This window comes from Xiphophorus hellerii, chromosome 20 (genome assembly GCF_003331165.1).
Source record: "Xiphophorus hellerii strain 12219 chromosome 20, Xiphophorus_hellerii-4.1, whole genome shotgun sequence".
Lineage (NCBI taxonomy): Eukaryota > Metazoa > Chordata > Actinopteri > Cyprinodontiformes > Poeciliidae > Xiphophorus > Xiphophorus hellerii.
This window is the reverse complement of record NC_045691.1, coordinates 14080564-14104189: the sequence shown is the minus strand read 5'-3', so window position 1 is coordinate 14104189 and position 23626 is coordinate 14080564. Positions and strand designations below refer to the sequence as shown.

At 37.3% G+C, this 23626-nt stretch overlaps 1 protein-coding gene and 1 long non-coding RNA gene across 5 annotated transcripts in view; one reads left to right on the top strand and one right to left on the bottom strand.

The window, feature by feature from the left end:
- kaznb (kazrin, periplakin interacting protein b) overlaps positions 1-23626 on the bottom strand; it is a 173117-nt gene that overhangs the window by 99972 nt on the left and 49519 nt on the right. The gene's annotated exons all lie outside the window — the stretch shown is intronic.
- Positions 7122-22863, top strand: LOC116710178 (uncharacterized). Its single transcript, XR_004337058.1, has 3 exons — positions 7122-7211; positions 22641-22646; positions 22852-22863. It is a non-coding gene; the product is annotated as an uncharacterized LOC116710178 (long non-coding RNA).

The following is a 23626-nucleotide window of genomic DNA, read 5'->3' as shown; positions in this document are numbered from 1 at the left end:
CGCTCAGGGGGAAAGCATTTCCACACACAGCAAACTTCGGGAGAGGAGAGAGACTCAGCTCCATAAAGGGGGGGACTCACAAAGAGAAGAGGCCTGGAGCATTACAATCGAGTTGTGAACATAGAGGAGCTTTCCTGCTTTGATCAAAAACAGTTGAAAGGATTATTTTCCAGCTTATCTGTGGGCTGAGTAAACAAACCCCACCACCTTCCTTATCTCCACTGTTATATAAAAAAAATAAATTCCATCACACAGACAAAAGGTTACACTGGCAGCATACGCTGCTCGTCTTATCTCAAAATATCCCTAAATACTGCTGAGCCATCGCAATTTCAAATCTACATTTGACATTTTCATTTCCTCGTGAGAACAAAAATGGATTCTGGCTGCGGTGAGAAGCTGAAGCCATCAGTCTGGTCCCGTCATCCTCGACTCAGATGATAACAGCACGGGGTTAATATTCACACATTAAAGGTGACATAATACGCTTCCCTGAACAGGAAGGAAACATGTTCATTACATTTTTTGCACAAAGCTCCCTGAGCTGTTTTAGGGCGACTTATCACTTGAAATCCAAACAAGCCGCTACTGGCCACGCCCCCAACTCAACGTTTACACTTGGCTGTGAAAATGGCTGCAAACATATGTGCAATTATACGCCCATACATCTTTGAAAAGCAGAAGTGGAGTCTCCTGCGCAATCAACATGAATGCTCTAGTTGTCGCAAGACTTCCAATTTTTAAAAGTTGACTACAACACGATAAAAGTTGAGTCAATATCGACTAATCTCGTAGCAACCTAAGTGAAAATACGTCACAGGAACTTATCAGCTTCATTAGCTATATTCACAGCAAATATTGACAAAAACTCATTTTTACAATGTCTATTATGCAGAATTAAAAGAACAAGAAGCAGAACATTATGCTGCACTTATTCGTCCAGTGCTAACTGTTTCCAGTTAGCACTGGAAGCCAGAGGAGCTTGATTTGTTTTCACCAATTAACATGGTGAGAGTTTCAACAAATATGTTAAAATATATGTTAAAATATAACAAAAGTTAGATACTGCAGCTTTAAGTTGTTTGAAGGTAAGAAAATATTTTCCCTGTTTCCTGGGTCAGCACTGGGCTTTCTTACCAGACCTGCCCAAAATACCTCCCACAGAGGGCATCCTGACGGCCTCCTGAATACAGAACAGGTATCAAATTATCCCTCTCCGCCTGTCTCATCCGTTCAGCGGAAGCTAATTTCTGCTGCATGTATCTACAGGATTATCTTGTTCTTTCAGTCTTCAATGAGCTGCTTTATATTTCAGGGGCTTTGTCCACCAGCAGCAATATTGTCTGGGGAACAGTCTGGTGCAGGTAGGCGCTTTATCAGCAAATCTGTCCTGAGTGAAGGACCAAGTGTATTCAGGACAACATAAAGGATCAAAGAAGTTTCAGTTTAAAAGATACAGCTAGTCCAGGTCCAGAGTTAAAGCTAGAGTCGGTTTCTAACTTAGCTGTACAAAAAACTGCTGAGAATTAGTTTTTCTACACAGCAAGACAGAAAAATTTAAATAAATGACTAAAACCTGTTTTCCAGGAAATGTTTTATCACAGTAGCATATATTTGGAGTTTCTATTTTAACAAACACTCACTTGCTGAAACCTCTGATTGGTGTTCATAAACATAAAAAATTAACCAATAGTCAAGCAGGGATTATAAATTCATTTGAAAACACTGATTACATAAATAGATTTATGCAGCCCACATGTGAGCTGTTCTATCCAAACAAAAAGGGACAGGCACTGAAGTCAATGTAAAATGCATTTTTCATCCCTTCATTCATGTTAAAACTTAGTATTTCAGTCTTAATATTACCAGTCTAAGTAGTAAAATATGTTCTAAAGTACATTTGGTATTTTGAATTATTTGAATAATGGCAGTGGAAATATCAAGGGCGCGTTGCGATGTGTTTCACACGTCCGGAGTGGCGAGATTGAAGCGTTTGATCGTTCGAAGCCCATCCTACGCTGGAGCTGGACAATCTGAGCTTCCGCCGCTGGACACGCAACGTCAACCAATCAGAGACTCTGCTATGTGACGTGGTGGCCTGCAGTTGCTGTCCTGCCAGAAGATGGAGGCAGCAGTACGGTTTAGCAGATCATCCAACGCGGTGAGACGAAAACACCACTGATAGCGAACCTCGTCAGCGCCCGGCTAGCCTATGAAACTCACAACTCCTCTGAATAATCTGGTGAATTCAAAACACGCGCCCAATGGACACATTTTATTTATTTCAGTAAATCATACCTAGACACTCAATATTTCATCTGCATTCTTCAAAGTAACCGAGAGAGGGAAAAAAAGGCAAGAGGCTCCAACCGTTATCAGCTGTCGCCGTTGTTTGTTCAATAAAAACCAAACCAAAAATGTTCAGGAAAGACATCTGAGTCTTTGTTATGACTGCAGAAGCTTTCACAACATGATATTTTGGTGAAACTTTCTCAATTTCATCCGCCTTTGTACAGAGACACCGGCAATGGAAAACAACGATTCATCCCAACACTCGTCTAGAGCGATTTGATGCGCGCCGAGAGCAATATGTCAAGCGTCCGACTTCAAGCATCGGACGCATTTTTGATGCGCAAAACGAGTTCAGTCTGAACGTAGGATTAAAACGTTTCTATTTAATCACAAACATAAATGGACTGAATTACATATTTATTTGATAACTCTGCACCTGTACAGCACACTTAAACACACTAATAGCTCCACACAAATGTAATTTGTTCAGTCAGTGCAGTTAGGAGTATAACAGCCAGTGTAAAATATAGAATAAAGAAACTGAAACTGAAAGGTTGACTATCTTGGTCAAAACATGTAAAAACAAACCTTTTAAATGGTTCAGAAAGTATAATTAGGAATTCTAAAAATAATGTAAAATAAATAATAAAGTATAACATCACTCACAAAGCATAGAATTAGACTGAATAGATCTGCCCTTATGGATTTGGTATATTGTCACCGATAACCAATCTAGGATTTTTTTCAATATTGAGGCCGATACAGATATTAATATTGAATTGGTGCATTTTTTGCTCTAGTTTAAATACATTGGTAAGAAGGAACAATGGCATGAAATGTACCAGGTTCTTTTGATGTATTATTTATCAAGCAAAAACAAAAAGAGCGGTCCTAAACTAAACAAACACTGGCTATGATTTAGGCTTGATGCCACCTTTCTGCTGTCAGGCCCGGCGTCAATAAGCACCTGGTGGTCTGATCTCTGCTCACAGGAGGCGGGCTGGCCTAGAATCAAAGAGTGGTATAAGACACTTCAGAATATTAAATCAAAAGTCAGAAACATTCATTTTGAGGCAATCATCGCGGAAAAGGGAAGGGATGATGAACGCAGCAGCAGACCATAAACCTTCATGACAGAACAGCTGACGAATGCATTTTGACCAACAATATCATCCATAGATCAATGCTGGTAATTAATAGTTTGCTAAATGATTTTATGAGCTATGCGTACAAACAGATTTTGTGTGTCACAGCTTTTCTTTCTGCTGTCTGTCTACATGCCTAACATCTATGTCCACACATGACAGTTTTTGCTTTTGCCAAAGGAAATCTGCAGCCGCAGCACTGTCATGTTTGATCGCATGTTAGCAGATCATTATCACTGTCTAGACAGTCACATCACTGCCCCCGAATGCTGCCCTGCCCCTGACTTAAAGCTCACTGGCAAAGGAAAAATGCAGGACAGCAACAAAGCTGGACAAAGGACATGTCTAATTTTCACAAATAACATAATTTCTTAGTCTTTTCCCTTAAGAAGCCACTAACCCCAGCCCGATTTCGACCTCGTAAGACTGCAGTCCCAGACGCTCAACTCTGGAATGCAAGGAAATGAATAATTCATGGGTCAAAGGTCACAGCTTTGTCCCAGATACACATCAATAACCACACAAATATTCTGAGGCCACGTCCAAAACATGCAACATCTCTCTCTGCTTCCACGAAGTTGTGGAAAGTATGTGCGGCCTCGGCCGAGACTTCAGGCCAGTGCCTAGTCAAACCCTTGGAGTGACTGGTTTCCAGCTGTTTAGGGTCTCCGTTTGTTCATTTGTTTGATGCCGTTAATGGGAAGTTTAATTAAGTGTGCTGTGAGTGTGCAGTTAAAAAGAGGTATTGATAAACAGTCACCATGACTGTCTGCCAGAGTTAATTGAATATCGACTAATCCTCCACAGACGGGAATGCTCCCCCTATGATCCCAATAACTAAGTGATATACGGTTGGGCTCAACACTCGTTTTAACCGAGAGCCGAGGAAATCGCTGCACTTCAAACTACTGATGCCCAGAAAGTGCAATGAAAAGGTAAAAGGCTCATGGAGTAGTGGCATTAAATAAAAGCAAATCATTCCAAAGAAATATCTGACCTATTATTCTTCTTTGAAGGGTTTATGATACTTCTATGGGATTTACAAAACATGTTCATTACAGTTTTTGCACAAAACCATTCTTCGATAATAAAATTTCCGTCTGCTCAGTTCTGTATGGAGCTCCCTAAGGTACATGGAGGATTTTATGTTTCTTTTGCTTTACCTCGTAATAGGTTTTCTGTTCTCTCGCAATAATGAACTGATCAGTTCAAGTGGCATAATTAAATACTAAAAGCCTTTTAAACGGTGGCCAAGATACTTTCTGCTATTATATAAGGTTTTTGTAACTTTTTTCCAAGTATGTTAGTAATGTTAATATCTTATGGAAAACATGTTTATATTTTTTAACTCTTTGGTGCAAAAACCTGATTGAAAATCGATTTATTCACTGAATGTTTATGTTTGTTTGTGTAAGGTTGAGGTGGAACTGCACATGGAGCCTTATATAATGGCAGAAAGTTCGGTGGCCCCCGTAAGAAAGGCTTACAGTATTCAATTATATCGCATAAACTGATCAGTACATTTTTGCGAGAAAAGCAAAAGCTTTGCAAGGTAACACCCATAGGGGGCTCCATAGTTCTGCGTTAATTTCACACATTAAATCATTTTTTCCTCAAGTTAAATCCAACCAAATTTGTTTTCGGTCAGTTGGAATTACCTAAATTATTTCTATTTGCTAAATGCAAGCACTTTTTCCTGCAAGCAATTTTAAAATATATTTAAAATAGAAAATAAACAAACCTTAAACAACGTAGCTTTCCTGAGAGATCATATTTTACCACCTAACAATGTTTGTCATAGCTTTCATTTTATTTATTTAGTTCTGTCTAGTATATATTTTTAACACTTCTAATAAGTCCCAGATGACAAAATCTGGTTCTTTGTCCTATTCAACGTTATTTTTTCCTTTTAAATAATCAAACAGATGTTATCTTTGACGGAGAAAAGCAACATTAAGAGCAGCAATATTAAACCACAATGGTAAAACAGATAGAGGGCAGTCAGGGTGGAAAACTTCAGGACTAAGGAGAACCACAAAGTTTGGGTGTAGTTTTCCTCTCAAAGTTATTTGATACTTTGTTGATGTAGGGAACATTAATCTTTACTCGCTCTAAAGCTTTTTCACGGCCGACTGGGCCGTGAAAAAGCCCCAACGCTGCGTGGCAGATACACGTATCCAAAACCCAAAATATTCATAGTACTAGGGTTGTCTTGAGCAATCTGAAAAATAATATTATGCAAAATGATTGTTTTAGATAAAGTTTTGTATAAAATAGTGCTTTTAGGTCGTTCTTTTTTTTGGTGGTCAGGCCTCTAAGTTTGGGTGAACAATGAGAACGATAAAAATTCCTTCTTCGGACTGAAACCGGAGAACGTCTCTGGGGGTTTTTTTTGTTTTTTTTTACAGCCGAGTGCTGATATTTTATTTGCTTATACATTCCTGATAGAAGTGGATGTATGTCTCGACCTCTACGCTACGAAGCTTAGCTTTTACTGACCGCAGCTCTGATGTTTCAAGACGTCTCGTCTGCTAAGGATTTGTACAAAAAAAAAAGATCCAGGATGTTTTATTCTGGCAATAAAAAGGTTTTGTCAGTAACACCAAACATTGTCTGCAAGCAAGAAATACTACAAAGGTTTCCATTTGTTGACTGTGAGATGGCATTGCATTTGGGATAGAGCTGTGTGAACGTGATGGAGGAGCAGAGCCAGAGACAGAAAGGTGGGTAAATAGGAAAGTGTTGCATGCAGAGGATAAAAGGTATCATTTGAGTGAGTGTGTCCATCTCAAAGTTAGAAAAGAACAGGTATTTTCTCTGCTATTACTTCTGCATTTTATTTCCCAGTACTTGTCTCAAATAACACACTTAAAAGGAAATTGCTTTTTCTGGCCTGCTTTGAATGCAACACCAGTTTTCCACAGCAGCATGTAAATAAAGATGTCCGGACAAAAAAATAACCTGGATGTTTTTACATTCATTTGTTTACTCTCTTTGACAAAATACACCCGTTAAGATTATTTTGACAATTATTTTTAGTGATGGGACTTATTAGATTTCGTTGAAATTATAAATTTTTGGGCGTGCGTGGTGGCGTAGGGGTTAGCGCGACCCATGTTTGGAGGCCTTGAGTCCTCGACGCGGCCGTCGCGGGTACAACTCCCAGGACCGACGATATTTGCCGCATGTCTTCCCCCTCTCCTGTCAGCCTACTTTTATATAAGGGACACTAGAGCCCTCAACAGACCTCCTGGAGGGGTAAAAAAGAAATTATAAATTTTTTAAAAAGTAAATTTTTCTAAGAGCAAGACATTTTATCCTTAATACTGACCGTTTGCGACTACGTCACTAAATCATTCGAGGCGCCATGATGGACGTCGGAAGTGAGGATTGGGAGTGTTGAACAGAGCAACTCAAATTGTTTTCCAAAGTTGTTTTTCCCAGTTTATTCATGGTTTCTACTTGTTTCAGTCGAGCTAATTAGTCTGTGAACGTAACACAGCTGGTTGTGGCTCATAGACGGCGGTATTTAGAAAAGTTTGAAACAGCTAGCTTAGAACCCGAGCCGTTCTTCCTCCCTCCTGAGATGTTGATCAAATTACGGACTTTGCCTGAATTCACACCATATGATTTATATCACTATGTTATAAACAATGTTTCCCCTTAAACCAGAGCAGGATTAAAAAAGTACAAAAGACCAGATGCTAACCAGTTTCTTTCCATACATTTTAGGCTACATAACGGCGAGGCATTCTTTCCATGGTTACTAGACATGTTACGTACCTTTTCCATAATGCCATATTTGATATCTTTCGAATCATACTTGCTTATAAAGTATATAAACGTTAATCTTCTTACCTTGTAAACGTTGCAAATCCGCGGTTACACCGAGGGCTGCCAGTCATTATGACTGACGGCTGCTATCTAAGGCTGCCACATCTTTCCTCATTAAAAGTTTTACAATAAAATTACAAGTTTGGTTTCTATACTTGTCCATTTGTGCAGTCGACCTCGCAGCACCCTATGGCCATTTTAAAAGTGAAGTCAACTGAATAAAAGCGATGTTAGGTTGCACATGTCTGTTTTTAGACTAGATTTAAAGGAGCGAATTGGTCGTTTTGACATCCGTCATGGCGGAGTGGGCAGAGTTCTGGAGAGCGTGACGTCACGTGCAAATGGTCAATAGCTTTATATCAATTGTTTTTGTGAGTGAAGTTCACAAAAACAACTGAATCATCTGGTCTTGCAGCAAAATAATACATATTTTAATCAAATAAATATAAATAAAATATAACATTTTAAAAAATAAATGTCACAGATATGCTCATATGATTGTGCATATTAATAACATTTAACACTATAAAGTAGAAACAAAAGAAAAATGTAACAAGAAAACAGTGGGCTTGAATGGTTTTGGCAGAAAGAAAACATCCTCTTCTGCATAGTAAAGTACAACTATTAAGTCAACGCAATAGTTGAGTTAATAGTTAAGTCATTAAGTCAATGTGTGTTGACTTAATGCAAGTTAAGCGTTGACTTAATGTCAACGCTTAACTTGCATTAAGTCAACGCTAATGTTAATGCGTTGATTTAATGTTAATGTTCATAATGTTATCTATGAAATAACAAAAGAATTGGACTGTTCATGAATGTCTTGCCACTAATTAGTCACTAAACAAAAAAAATAGTTGTTTACAATTGCTGACACACTAAAATTAAAACTGTCCACAATTAGCAAAACCTAACAACCAGGAAGCAAAACAACAGTTCAGATTTGCACATCCAGAGCCACTTTAACTCTTCACACTTTTTCTAGGTATGCTAAATAGTGAATGACATGTATGTGTTCAAATTTAGTTTCAGACAAAACATAATAAATGAGCGAGAAATGGTTAATGTTGGAGCCGTGAAGTAACTTCAAAATGTTAATGAACTATGAATGTATTTTGATCTGGTGGATTTACAAATAAACTGGCTCTACGTTTGTGACTGAACTTGAGAAGAAACTGCTTGGACAAAAAACAAAATTGCTAATTGATAGTTGTTACTGCTCCTGCATGCATTTAGTGCAAATTGCTTTGTTAATCTAGTGGTAAAATAACATAAATAGTAAAATAGCTACAGCTGATCACACTACTTGGTTTTTCCGTATTCAGAAATGTTTGACTTGTAATAACTGAGTTTTATGGACAGCCCACAAAGGGTGCTGTTTGACATTCTCAACCATGTGTTTCTCCAAACAGTAAAGCCATTTTGAACTGATGCGGCATAAAAAGATCATCAAGCATTCGTTGCACATGTGACAGAAAAGAGCCACAAACAGCTGAGCTTCTGTCACATGCAGTTGGCCTCTTCTAAAGCTCACACACTCCACAGACGTACCAGCTGGAAATGCCTCAGTTGGTGGAAAAAATGGCATTCATCAGAGCAAGTCAATGAAGTGCAAGAGTCGTTGGTCTGAAGTGTGAAAACACAAGGACAGCAGGCCATTGATGGAGTAAAATACACGCAGCAGGGAACGGAAACTCAACATTTTCTTCTTTATAAATTTCACAATAAGCTCTTTACCTCCCACTCCTTCTCTGTCACATTCTGCCTGTCTGTAAGATGCCCACTCCACACTCTTTTGAGCGGTTTCTTAGCGAGGAGCTTTACAGTTTATGGTGTGGAAAGTATGAAAATGTGGAAATGGCTTCTTGTTTTATGACACAACAGCCAGTATTAATGGATCCGTTGTGTCCCTTGAGGCGATGCGCTCAGGTAGACGCGGTACCTGTTAGAACTCGTTGCAGCCAGGTGGAGGCGAAGGCAGAACTATGTGGAGCGACCAGAAAGGTAGAAAACTGCTTGGGGTTTTACTGGAGTTGTTTTGCATTTATTAACACATAAAACCACAAGTGAGAGAAGAAGTTTTTTTGTTGAGTACTGAAAAATATCGTTGCCCACTTTAGTTGTTTTTAAAGCGCCGTGCTCTGAACTCTTTAAAGTATTTATGGACTGGAGAGTATTTTTGGTTTAGTTTCTGTCTTATTCTGTCTTCAAATAAGTAAAAATCTAACTTAAAAGTAACTTTTTAGCAATAAATATAAGCTTCTTTTAAAATAAATTATTACTTAATATCGATTTTTTAAAAAGTACTATTTCCACTTGCAGATTATTTCACTTAAAATATTGGAAAATGTCCTATTAGTGAAATAATTTGGCAGTGGAACTTTAATTTTACATGAATATTAATGAATTATTGACTTAAAATAATATATCTTGCTGAAAAGTCTTACTAAGATTTTTGAATAAGAAACGAACCAAAAAAACTGTAACATTTTGTTTTTGCAGTGTTAACCAGAGCATTGATGTTGAGGAAAAACATGATTTTCTTCTTGCAAAAATTCACAGTAGTCTGCCTCCATTTCTTTTGCACTTATAACACTTCACTCAGAAAAGATAACTTATCCAAACTGAGGTAAACATATTAACTTTATTATAAATGTCAATAAGCTTTTTTTTCTTCATTGCTAGTTTGATTTTTCCTCCTTGTTTTGGTTTTACTTTACAGTTTTTATCTGTGTTTATTTGCCAACATCTCACCTGGAATATAAAATGAGTGTTGAAATAAGTGTTTGTGTTCCCGATTTTACCAAAATAATTTTTATTGATAGGCTTTAGCACTGCAAAACCAAAATCTGACCAAGTCTTTATGTCTAGTTTTTAGTGAAAATGTTAGCACCCGTAAAATAGGAGAAAACTAACTTACTAATCACATTTGAGCAAATAGAAGCTTGTTTTAAATAAATAATTTCTAAATATTAATTAAAAAAAAAAAAGTACTAGTTTCATTCGGAGATTTGTTTCACTTAAATCATTGGAAACATGTTGAAAAACTAGTACTTTTCTGATCAACATTGAGGGATTATTGACTTAAAACAAGCTCCTATCTTGCTGAAATGTTACGTGAAAGTTAGTTTTGCCTGATGACAAGTTTACAAAGATATTTGCATGAGACACTAAATCAAAATATTGTAAGATTTTGTCATTTTACAGAGATACCATTGTGAAACAGCTTTAATGGATTTTAAAAACAACAATTTGATGGTCACGTTTGAATTTTTTGTGTGTTTTGCCAAATTTATACATTAAAGTGCATTTAAGAGACATGCTGATTTTTACTGGCAGTTTTCTCAGTGGGCTCCCCCTGCTGCTCAATCACTATCACAGAGTTTATAACAACTGAGACGTTTTGGCCAAATCTGGGGTTTGCAGATGCATGTTTCTGAGTGAGGGGTTTGGAGAAGAGAAGAAGAAAAAGAAGGGCTACAGCAGCAGCCGGTTCCTGGCAGCATCCATTATTGTTTCCATAAAGGATGTGCTGCTGTGTAACGTCAATGCATGCGTTTACACAGAAGTATGACTGAATCACAGTGAAGGATGGTGCAAAAACATCATATTTCAGCAAAAAAAAAAAAGGAATTTATTATCAAGACCTGCTGTGTGAACGCAGCCTTTGTGTCCAGAGTAAAGGTCAAAAGTGTCTTTTCTTGAATATCCTCCACTCCTCTGCTATGGCATAGTAAATAAATTAATTACTTTATTTTTTATTATTTAAATCAAATGCTTATAATGACATAAAAAATTGTTAAATCCACTTATTTTATTTGATTAAAATCAACATTGTAATTGACTACACACCCAAAAATTTACTGGACTTCACCAAAGTCAAGTTTTATTCACTCTTTAAATGTAACGTTACAATTTACAGTGTACCATCAGTTCTTTCCTTTCAACTGTGTGAGTAAACTTCTGGCTTTTATTTAATGTCCAAAAAATTAAGAAGTTGTGAGTTTCAAAGCAGGAAAAACCTGAGCCTAATTCAGAAAACAGTCCACAGGGAGCAGAAGTGAGGCTTGTGGCAAATGAGGTTAAATTATTGCCACTAAATCGTTCTGGTTTTCATTCTGAGATCATGCTTTTGCAACAAAAGTTATTTATTTCTGACTTTAACAGTAAATAAAACTTGTTTTCCTGCGTCATATTCAATGTTGAACTGCTTTACAAACTATGTAGATGTGAAGAGTTTTATAAAGGTGCACTGACTGCGTTACGTTTTCCTCTGTGAGCGCTGAGAAAAGATACTGAAATCACTGCAGCCTTATCACCAGTTCTGACCAAACGCATCTTGAGAAACGATTAAATTCATATCTATCTCTGCATCGTTTTTCACATTCATCTCTTTTCACAATCTGTGTAATTATACACACCATGGTGTTTAATCGCAGGTTTCCGTTCGAGCCCTGAGGAGCGAACAGCCAACAGGTTGGTGAGTAAAAAAATACAGAAAGCAGGCGCTGCACTCAGTCGTCTGCAGCCTGAACTTCAGCAGAGTGCCAAGCTCCGATCTCCGCAGGTTGTCTTTGGAGGCTGAGATAAGACCCCATTATCAGCCGCCTGCCTCAGTCTGTCTATCGCCGTGTTTCACGCCAACACCTCGCAGTCATGCTCATCTACTGTCACCACGAGTTTGGTAATGATAAACAGTTTGACAACCTCTCCACTCGGCGATAACAGCTGACGGGACTGCGGATGAAAACGCTGCCAGGAGCCGCGATGAGCATCAAGATATCCGGACTCTGCTGGGAATTGAAGGAATATATGGATGTGGAAAGGTGAGCGTGGGTTTCGATGAACCCCAAGATTGGCAGGACGGAAAACAGATGGAATCAAAACTATACTCCCATCTACTGAGACCAGCATGATTTAACCTCATTTCCCACAAGCCTCCCTTCTGCTCCTTGTGGATTGTTTTCTGTAAAATGTCCCAGGTTTTACCTGCTTTGAAACTGACAGGTTTTTATTTTTTGGACATTAAATAAAAGAGAGCAAAGTGTTAAAGGTACCACACACAGTTGGAAGTAAATAATTGATAGTACACTGTAAATTGTAACATTATATTTAAAGAAAAAGTTAATAAAACTTGACTTTTTTGAAGTCCAGTGAATTTTTGGGTGTGTAGTGAATTACAATGTTTATGTTATTGAATAACTATTTTTATGTACTTACAAGAAGCATCTGATTTAAATAACTTGAGGTAAAACTTATTATATTGTAGTTAATTTGAAGTAATGTGAAAGGATATGTGACAGTGGGGATTTGCCAGCAAGGTATCCCAAAATGCATTGTGCCAGCAGCAGCAACTAATTCAACCACATTTTTATTTATCACAAAAATTAGTTTTAAGATGTTCAAGATTAAGAGGTTTGACTCTAAAGCTTCATCAATTTAAGTACACTGAGATATTTGCACTAGAAACTAGACCAAAATTAAGTAAGATTTTGTGTTTTTCCAGTGTTCAGCTCTTATTAACTATTTTTGTGGCATTTTCATTTGTATACATGAAACTGCTGGAGTGAATTGTATGTTAATTTTCATGACCATCCCACTCTGCATATGATTCTGTTTGTTTTACTGAATAAAAGTGAGCAAACTGGCTGCGGTACTACAACGTATTCAGATTTATTAACCCTAAGTTTCAAATCTCCACCTGGATATTTTTTGCTTATTTTAATTGCACGAAGTTCTTTAAATGTCCCGTGAGTACAAATATTTGCCCATTTGACCAATGGATAATTTCCAGTCGTTATCCATAACGACTGGAAATTTCAATATCTAGCAAGTTAGTTTTGCAACTTACCATCTATTAATTTCACTGCCTGCTACAGTGGGGGTGAAATTACTGTAATAACCCGATATTGGCTGGAAATCTATGGAGGAATTTTTCAACTGCCTTTTGGCACCGTCGCCTAGCAACCTCTCAGCCAATAGAATGATAGTGTTGTACTGGGTGCGTTTGTAAGAGGGGGTCCCTGTGTGGCTACTATCAATTGTAGCGGACAACAACTTCAAATGTGTAAGCTAGGCTCCACCATCTGCAAACACTAAACACTTCTTTTTATGGTGGCTGGCAGAACATTGAGAACGTTGACGTTATTGCGCCCTGTACTGCGCATGCAGGACACTTTGAGGTTGTTTGCCCATTCACACTGCAGAACACGTTCACATTTATTTGGAAGTGTGAACGGCCACGGCAGAAAAATCCGATTTGACAAGAAATCGGAATTGGGTCACTTCAAGCTGCAATGTGAACGCAGCCTATGTCTGAGTGCGAGGAGAAGTTTTGAGGATAAGCATTACAAGTTTTGAGAAGAAAGACATGAAGTCCTGCTTTCAAAATGAAATGTAAGCAAAAGTATTAAAAGTTTTGAGAACAAAAACCATGAAATCCTGCTTTCAGACTGAAAATGTGTTTCTTGGCAGAAAAATTCCTTCATAGAAGCGCAACGTCTCCCCTTTCAGAAACCGTTGGACTGTCTCAGATGGCGCAAAGCATCACAGAATCACAATACCTGCAAATTCAGATGGATCGTCACTGACACTTTCTGTTTGTAAGGGTTAACTTAAGTTACGCTCAATAAAATAACACAAGTTAGTCAGCTAATTTAATGAAAACAAACAATTTAAGGCAAAGAGCATGAATATTTTTTGAAATTGTATCTATTGTTGCAGCTGCTGTTACTTGTTTTGCTATATTTATGTTCTGGGTTGCAGAAATTCCTCCGATGGGAGACTAATATAGAAACTTTGACCTTGAAACCAGGAGCGGTGCGACCGAACCGCGGCTTTCATGTGACGTGAAAAATGTCCTCAAGCATTATTTGAACGAATCCAAACAACATCAACCAGCTAAAAAAAATGTACTGGCAGCTTTATCAGACCACAGAGAGCAGCTGTCTGTGTGTAACGCTTCAGGAGGAAATCCTTCAAGCCAAAGCATATTTTTAAATCGTACAGTCAACCTCATTCATTCCTATCCGTTCTTCCATTAATCTCTCCTTCCTTTCTTCTCTTCAAGCAGTAGAGTCATTTTCAGAGAGCACTGCAGCAGAAATCTCCCTGACAGAGCCCTCCCTGTTGATTTATGATGTACAATTACTTATTTATTGGCTAATCACAGTAGGCTGCTGAGGGCAGGTTAGAGTACAGATCCTCAAGACAGCAGGCCAAGTCATGCAGAGATGGATGGGAGGAAAGTTGGAGTTTGGCGTTTCAAGAGTGTCTTTTTGAAAGCATCCCAGTAAAAATAAATTGCGCATAATCACATTCGTATTTGACACCGAGCTGAAAAAGAACAGATGTACAATGTAATCAGAGGCTGGCACTGATTACACTGCCGCTACAGCAAAATGGGTTTTAGCTGAAACACGACAAAAAGAAGAGCATAGCCAGACCAGGAGGGGAAAAAAACCCGAGAGCTTCTCAGAACCGTCCACTGATAAAAAGCTTAAGTCCTAGCAGGTGCTTTTCATGGTAGAGCTGCAGGGTTTATTTAAGATGGATTCATCTCACTATCACATGTTTCCACTCTACAGGACGGTTCCAATGAATAGCAACAATGCAGACAAGAATCGCTGCTTTATCTCTGTCCCCCCACAGCTGCTTTATATGCATGTCAGTAGATTCACAATACAAACCCAGAAACGGCTTCCTCATATCTACAGAGTCTGCACTGTGCAAACACAAAACCTCAACAAGTACTTTTACTCTATGGTGAAAATATCTTTCTACACTTGAAATGAGACAAAAAAAAACTAATTTACTAGTAACTTTATATACACTGTAAAACCCTAGAGCCGCAATTAGTTGTGTTTACTGTTTTCTACTATTTAAGTCAAATAAATTTAGTGAATTTTACATTTTTAACCTAAATGTGACTTTGTGAAAGATAAACTTACAGTAGTAAGTTGTGTTAACTTTTTATTAATTCTGTCAAACCTCCAAGAGTTTAATAAACAAGAGTTTTTATGTTAGCACTTAAAAAACTGAAGAAAAAGACAGGAGTGGAATGTATTTCCCAGAATGCTTAGCGGCTTGTTTTTGTATCCTGAGATGGAAATGTGTTACATCGATCTGAGTCAATTTGTTATTAAAACAAATGTTTATTTTAAAGCTTGAGGATAATGTCCTGTTCACACTAAATGTTTTTAGCAGAATTTATTGTGATGTTTAATAAAATTCATTATCAGATCATACATTTTATTCATTCAATTTGAAACAAGAATTTAAGTTATTCTAAAATGAAATAAGTATTTTAACTTGATATTGTGATTAACATAGTAGAGAAATGTGACTCCTTATCTAGATGAGGACAGTTGTTTTTTGTTTAATATTGTGAAATAATTATTTAGTTTAAATTTCAGCATTAAGTTAAAACTCACAATTCAAGATTAATGAACTTGAAAACAATGTTTAGAAAACTTGTCTTCTGTTGTTAAATCAACTTCATGAACTTTAATTTCCACCTGCTGCAGTTTCAAAGCAGGACTTTCATTTTCAAGTTAAATCACTTTCAGATGTTTTACAGTGTAGGAGCTTGTTTCAGATTTTTTTCCACGTTTTGAGTAAATATTGATTAGAAGTACTTATTCCTCTTCTGACATTTTTTTTAATCTATCAGAGTAACTGGTATTTTTTCATCAATATTAAGGAATTTATTAATTTAAAACAAGCTCCTGTTTCTTACTGAAAAGCTACTTGCAGGCTAGTTTCACCTTACTTCTTCAAGTGCTTTTCAAGTTTACAAAAATATTTGTACTAGAATGTGATTTATGTGCGAAAGGGATTTGAGAGCTTGTGGGAATCCTCTCCCAGTTATGTCAGCTCTATAATTACAATAGATAAAGGTGATAATGTGGAGTAAAAATAATTACAGCTTGAAAGAAAGAGGAGAGCAGAGGACTGACTGCTATTTTGTGGTTAATTCTTCAGGATTTGACTGATATTTTATGCATCTTTTTAATTTTTAGATTTATTTGTCCTGTTCTATGTTGACATATTTGCATATTTGTGGTAACAATACTGTTTACGTGCAAAACAACAAAAGAGAAAATAAATATGAATGTGAAATGTATGTATTTAAAGAAAATGTTATGATATTGCTAAACTAAAAACTTAACAGAGTTGCAAAAGGAGTAGAAATTTGTTACAAAGCTGTACACTGCAAAAGCACAAAATCTTACCAAGCTTTTATAGTTGTTTACTAGCTTATAGTGAAAATATCTTATTACACCTGAAAAGAGACAAAACTAACTTTTAAGTACCTTTTCAGCGAGATATAAAAACTTTTTAAAATAATTCCTTAATACAAACAAATAAAAGTACTTGTTCTAGATTTTTTTCACTTAACATTGAAAAAATGTGTTGTTATAAATTAAATAATCTGCCTATGAAAGTAGTACTTTTTTATCTATAAGGATTTATTGACTTAAAATAAGCTCCTACGTCCTGCTGAAAAGTTGCTTGTAAGTCGGTATGCTTGAAATGAGACGAAACTAAGATGTTTTCTCCAAAAACTCGACCAGATTTACTTGGTACGATTTCGTGTGATTGCAGTGTAAAAGTTGATTCCTGTGAGGGATTACTGACTTTATTTGCAAAAGCTAAGAGATATAAAATTTCTTTGAAAAGGTTAAAAAGTAAGCAGAAGAAGAAGATAAATGCGACAAAAATGTGGAAGTAAATAAAAATATACAAGGTCGCTGGCAAATATAAACGAGAAGTTTCGAGTCATTTATTTCATTGAAGCATTTATCTCAGGGAGAGACAGAGCCGACTTATCGAAGGGCCTAAATTGAAACCTCTTGAAGCGTGCAGCAGCAGGAGCTCTGATGACCAGACCTGCACACTCTCTGTACTCCTGCCTAAGTCTGTTGTTCTGCATGGACAGTCTCCCATACTGTACACCAAAATAACAGAGAGCGTGAGGGAGGGACCTGCACACTCTGAGATAGAGCAAATATTAAAATGCAAAAGCAATTAAAAGAAGCAACAACACTGCTTATGACGCGCCAACCTGACAGCAGGACTCTGATTATTTTAATTAGAGCAATATGGCTGAGTCATCCGTGAACACAACTGAGGGGCGAAGGAGGAAGATTTTCTTCTTTTAACTTCAGCGAGACGCTACAAGTGCTTTGCACAATTTATGCCTCAACGCGAAAGGGCGAAGCACTTATGCAAATGTGTTTAGAGAGACAAACTGTGCTGATGAGTTACTTTTCTCACTTCTGTGTTTTATTTGATAGCCCCAACTTATTCTAATTGTAAATGTACGCAATTTAAATGCGTTTATTAAGACGGTTCCTGCAGGAGATGGGAGTTGCATTAATCTGCATGCTAAATTACTTTGTCTGAGCCCAATACTCGTCAGGCTCAGGGAGCCGAGTTGTAAGGGATTAGAAGAAGGAATTAATATTGAGATCAATGGAAAAGAGAAACAATGTAATGTTCTCTGCTGCCCCTAAAATGTAAAACAAACCAATTAGCATAATATGATAAGCTAAATGAATGAAGGAGCTGCAGGCGATGTCCCCTGGGTGGTTTCCTTGCAGACAGAACCTTGTTTGTTGACTGTCCTTGTTGCCTCGAGTGTTTATGGCTCCAATATGTTTGTGCACCTAATGTGCACTCCTGCTTCTTAAGGGAAGAAAATAAAAGCAAACCAGACCAATTGGTAAGAAACTGCAAGACAAAAAGAGGATAAACACTGTTTATCAACCTTTTCTCAAAAGATACAATCAAAGGCTGCTTGTTTACAGAGGATTACAATCATGCTGAACTGATATCTGCAAGCTTTAAGAACAACCCTTCATAACACAAATCCTCGTCCGCTTAATTATACGACCGAGAAAAAGCAAATCGCTGGTTAGACATAAACCACAGATGAGGTAAAGACTGAGACCTACATGTGGTTTACACGTTGTTTACAGCCGCATAAATACGTTTATAAACAAACCGCTGTCCACGTTTCACCTGGTTCTGGTGCCTGAAAGTCCTTTTAAGCTCTGTCTAAGCTCACTTAGAGGAGAAAATAGAGCACATCATCCCAGTTGTGAAGTAAACTGGTTTCCTGTAGCTCACAGAATATATTTTAAAGGGGACATGCTATGCAAAATTCACATTTTGAAACCTTTTGTGCTTCCTCTGGGGTCTCTACTGCTTCTAAAAACAGCTGAAGCGCTTAAACCCCCCCCAAAAAAACAATAAGTTAATATTGGGAAAATGAGTTGTTTCAAAATCCTCTAGATTGTTAAGTCATATTCGACAGGCACTGCACTGTTACTTTGCAACCCCACTGAAGCCCAGCCCGTTACCTAGCAACCCAAGTGGAACTCCAGCCTGTTTACTCAGCAGGTGTTACTGCTGCATGTGCTATACAATGGCTGCTAGAAAAGACAAGTGTTCATTGTTGACCTAACATCCAGAAACAACCTTCTGCATTCTTGTTGCTTGTGAAGGAGGCTCCACTTCTGCTTTTCAAAGATGTACATTTGTGTAATTGTGCATTTATTTGCAGCCATTTTCACAATCAAGTGTAAATGTTGAGACAAAACAGATCATTTTGAAAGAAGTTCCATATAGACAGAACTGAGCAAACTAAAATATCATCATCTAAGAATGATTTTGTCCAAAAAAAATTAATGAACATGTTTTATATAATCCATAGAGCTATCATAACCTGCTCAAGGAAACATAATATGTTCACCTTTAAAGTATTTTAACGGAGAAAAGATTTGTTTCTGCATCAACCTTCCAAACTGTTCTAGTCTTTTGGTCCTAGTCTGCTCTGCATCTCCAGAATCAAATCTAAACATGGAGAAGCAGCATTCAGATTTACAGAGCATAAATAGAAGAGATGCTACAGATGATCTGTAATTCTGTGGAGGAAAGTAAAATCTCTTCTGTCATGAGGCAGCAGCTTCAGAGTCAGGGACTTAAAGAGGATCAACATCCTGGTTCTGTCCTGGGAACCACTGGAGATGACGGTGCAAAGAAGGATTCTCCATGAAATTATGGAAAATTATGGACAACACGAAGCAGTCTGTTCGTGAGACTTCAGTCAGAGGTACCACAGTTTCACTGTAATTCTGTCTGCTACAGAAGATCCTTTTCTAATAATAATAATAACAATGGATTGCTCTAACATACAACCCTGGAAACAAATTAAGAGATCACTTTAAATGACCAGTTTCCCTGATTTTACTCTTTATAGGTTTATGTTTAAGTAAAATGAACTTTGTTCTTTTATTCTATGAACTATTGACAGCATGTCTCTGAAATTGCAAGCAAAAATTTAGTTGTGTTTTTTTTGCAGAAAATGAGAAACAGTCTAAAGAAGGAAAAGATGCAAAGCTTTCAGACCTCAAATGATGCAAAGAAAACAATCATATTCATTTAGAAACAACAATACTAATGTTTTAACCCAGAAAGAGTTCAGAAATCAATATTTGGTGGAATAACCAGGAGGTTTTCAATGGGCTCTTAGTTGCAGAGATGTAAATGTCACCATTTGATGAGCTGCATCAGATATTATAGCAATAAGCTAATTCTCATCTACTGTCCTTCCTCACAACAACTCCTTCAAGAAACCTGGATAACAAGATATACAAGATCATTTAATTCCCTGTTTGGGTTATTAAAGTACTTTTGAATTTAATTTAATTTGACTTTGAGAACATCTGCATGCCAGTTTACCTCAGAGTTTCAAGGAGACAAGTAGTTTGGTATAAAATAGATTTTGTGGAGTTCATTAAAGCGCCATCTGCTTACCGAAGCAGCACAAAGCAGGTTCAGGATAGAACAGAACGGTTCTCCAAGGAAAAGATTAGAAAAAAGGGTAATAAAAATTCACTGAAAGATTTAGTAATCTGGCAGCAGCGGTATCTGACGATGTATAATTTTGTATGCCGAAAAGCTTTCTGATGAGAGTCCCACTTGAGCAGCCAGACTTCAGTAAATGGAGCATTCAGGCAAGAAAGAGCACAGCAACCAACTATCAGCTAGTAAATTTATACATGTGAAAATGCAGCGAATGTAAGAGGATTGAGAGTCAAACTGAGCAACCTGCAGTCAGATTTATGAATACTAATGAGAGTCAGGAAGGGCAAACTGGAACAAGATTCACGATGCAAACAGCACAATCAAACCAACTGTTTTCATTCGTCTAATAGGCGGAAAAAAAATATATAAAATTGAGTTTTAATTTCCTGTGTGACATTTCTCATCCCATTTTCTGCATTTGTACTTCACCGTGCCTTCCTTAGTTAATCTTTCCATTAAAATGCCCATTTTTAAATCTAACACGTCCTCTTCCTCCTCCTCCTCCTCCCAGAAATTGATGATGTGCAGCAGTGAGGCGTTAATATGGTAAACAGAGTGAGAATTATGTGGATTAGGGCTAAGTCAAGCATGCTTTTTTTTTCTGCTTTCATACCAAAAATAAACTGATTTAAATGAACATTATATGAAGAGAATCTCAGTCTGGATTTGCATCACACAACCAGTTGTTACATTAAGGATGTAATACAGAACCGTTTGAATTCTCTGTTCATGAGTTAATGCTAATGTTTACTCTAATTGCTACATTTACAGCAGACATTTAGTTCTGACTTTAGTTGCTTTATATAACAGTAAATAATAAGAATAATTTTCCTCTAACTTCTCAACAGAGTCTTTAAACATTTCTGGTGATTTCTAACAAACATATACTGTAACATTTCTTAAAGGTGAAACTCAATTAAAGCCCAAAGTTTGATTGTTTCTGCAGTGGAGAAACCTTTATGCTGCTCCACATCCCAGATGAAAGCTTGCTTTTAAAACATTAAAACAAAGTGTTAGCTAATGAGAATATGAAACCTCTAAACAGGAAGAAACCAAACATGAAGGGACATTCATCACTCAAAATCATAATTACACAGTTTATAGTCACCTGCTGCCGGTTTTGGCTGTTTTTTAACTTTATTTTCTGCTTGCAGTGATTGCATTTTGCTGGGTTTTGTTTTTGTTTAGCTGTATTTGATGTCTGTGCAAATACAGCTGCTAGAAGACTTTGCAATCTACTTAAAATATATATTTTTAACAAAGATCAGGAGGTAGAGATGTTGTCTTTAGTCCAAAATCAACCCAATGCTACTGATTGGTCAAAATAAAAATAAATCATATGTATTGTTCTCTGTTCAGTCAAGAACCTCATAAAAGTGACTTCTAGTTCCACTGACAACATTTTGACATTTGGGATTTGTTGCTATGTAAATACTCAGCTAGCAAGCTAGCTTCAGTAGAGCTATTTAAAAAGAGAGAAAGAGAGATAAAAAGGTAATTCAAAGAAAGCCATACTTAAATGTTGTAGAGACCAAGACTTCAAACGATAACAGGAAGGATAGAGTGTGGTTTTGGTAATGTTATGGTGCGTTCACACCAACGCGTTTGGTGCATCAAAACTCGTTTGAAGTCAGATCCTTGACATTTTGCTCTAGATGCATCAAAATGGCTCCAGGGGGGACGATGAGAGGAAACGTGTCCCTCAAACGCTTCCACCGTCTCCTGCATATTTTGTCCAAATAAATATATTTATTTAATGTTTATTTAACGTGATTTAACGTGACTCAATGTTTTCGCTGGATGGATTTGGATAGCTCAAATGCAGGGAAATATTTTCAAACAGTAAAAGTTGTAACTAACTCGACATTCCAACTTCCTCGCTGATCTTCCTTTCTGTTCCTGTCTCTGTAGTCATAACTTAGATTGGTTGTAGATTATAGGATGAGGGCAAACAGCGACAATTAGTTTATCCTCCATAGGTTTTTCTTTTCTGAGATCATGTCAGGAAACGCCTCACTACGTCACATAGCAGAGTCTCTCTGATTGGTTGATGCTCTGCGTCGAGCGGCGAAAGTTCAGATTTTACAACTCCAATGTCGGACATGTTTGATGCGCGTTAAACTCACAAAAAGCTTAAAATCTCACAGAACTTGACGCGCAAAACACGCAGCGCCCTCGACGCACCTCCACATAGACTTTGAATATAAATCAGACACTCCTGACGCTCAAAACGCGTTTGGTGCAAAAGCACCATTAGCTCCACTAATGGAATGAAACTAAATGGAAGACGTGAAAGTAAGAGGGAGATTTAATTGCTAAAATCTATTTATTTTGTAACATGCATTAAACAAAGACGACATTTTTGTCTAGCCAAATATCTCATTACCTCAGGAAAACAAACAGTTATTCTGGGATAACAGAAATATGATTCATCCTCTTAAAATAACAAAATAGTTCTTTTGTCATCTTGAGAAAAATACACCAACATGTCTACAGCAGGGTTAGGTCAGTCTTTGTAAACTTTTTGTAAGGTGTTTGTAATAAAATTAATTAAAAAGTGAATACGTTTGTAAAACAGCTTCCTGTCCGGGCGAAACGGCGGGTGGCGCCCCCTTCTGACAGGATCTGTGGCTCGATTTGCCATGAGGCGACATTCAAGAGGACAAACGTCAACAGGCATAAATTTTCCACCTTTAACACTCTGAACGAGTCCAAACCTCCAGAACATGATTTTAATGGTGGGATTAAAACCAATCAGCTTCTTTGTTCTTTTGTGTTACAGCAGATTACGCGACCAAATGAGATTGATAAGATGTAGATCCTTAATCAAACACGGTGTGCATGAATTTTATCCAACAGAACAAGCAGCCTTCGCATACAAATTATGCGATTGCTTGAAATGGGTATTTATGATATTTATTTTTTCTGTTCTTGTTGCAAAAAATAGAGGTTTTCCAAGGGGGTAAAAATATTGTAGCATGTTCCTGATTCTCATGTTTACTCATGTATATTTTTTATTTTATCTTCAAGATGAGTCTTGAAACACAAAACATAAAAATACGCCATAAAAACATGCAAACACCAAGATGCCCATGCTTTTAAAGCTTCCCTCGTGATTACAAATAAAAACACAACACATTTTAGATTATCATTGACCAACCGAAGGTGCAGCAGCACCTCATAAAAACGACAGAGAAGTGTGTTTTAGTTGAGCCTTCAGAGACATTTCTACTGGTTCAGAAAGAGAGTTTTTATTTCCTGCAGCAGACCAAACGATGTGAGAGCACGGAGCATTTAAATCTCGTTTAAGGTCAACAGGGAATTCAGTGGCTTTGATAACAGGTATCCTCTTTAATTCCACGCTCTTGTGAACTCCACAGACGCTCCGGCTTTGAAGGAAGATTAAAGCAAACAAGATAACATGGATGAGCTCAGAACATGTGTTCAGAAGAAAAGGTTACGACAGAGTTAAGAATGGATGCAAA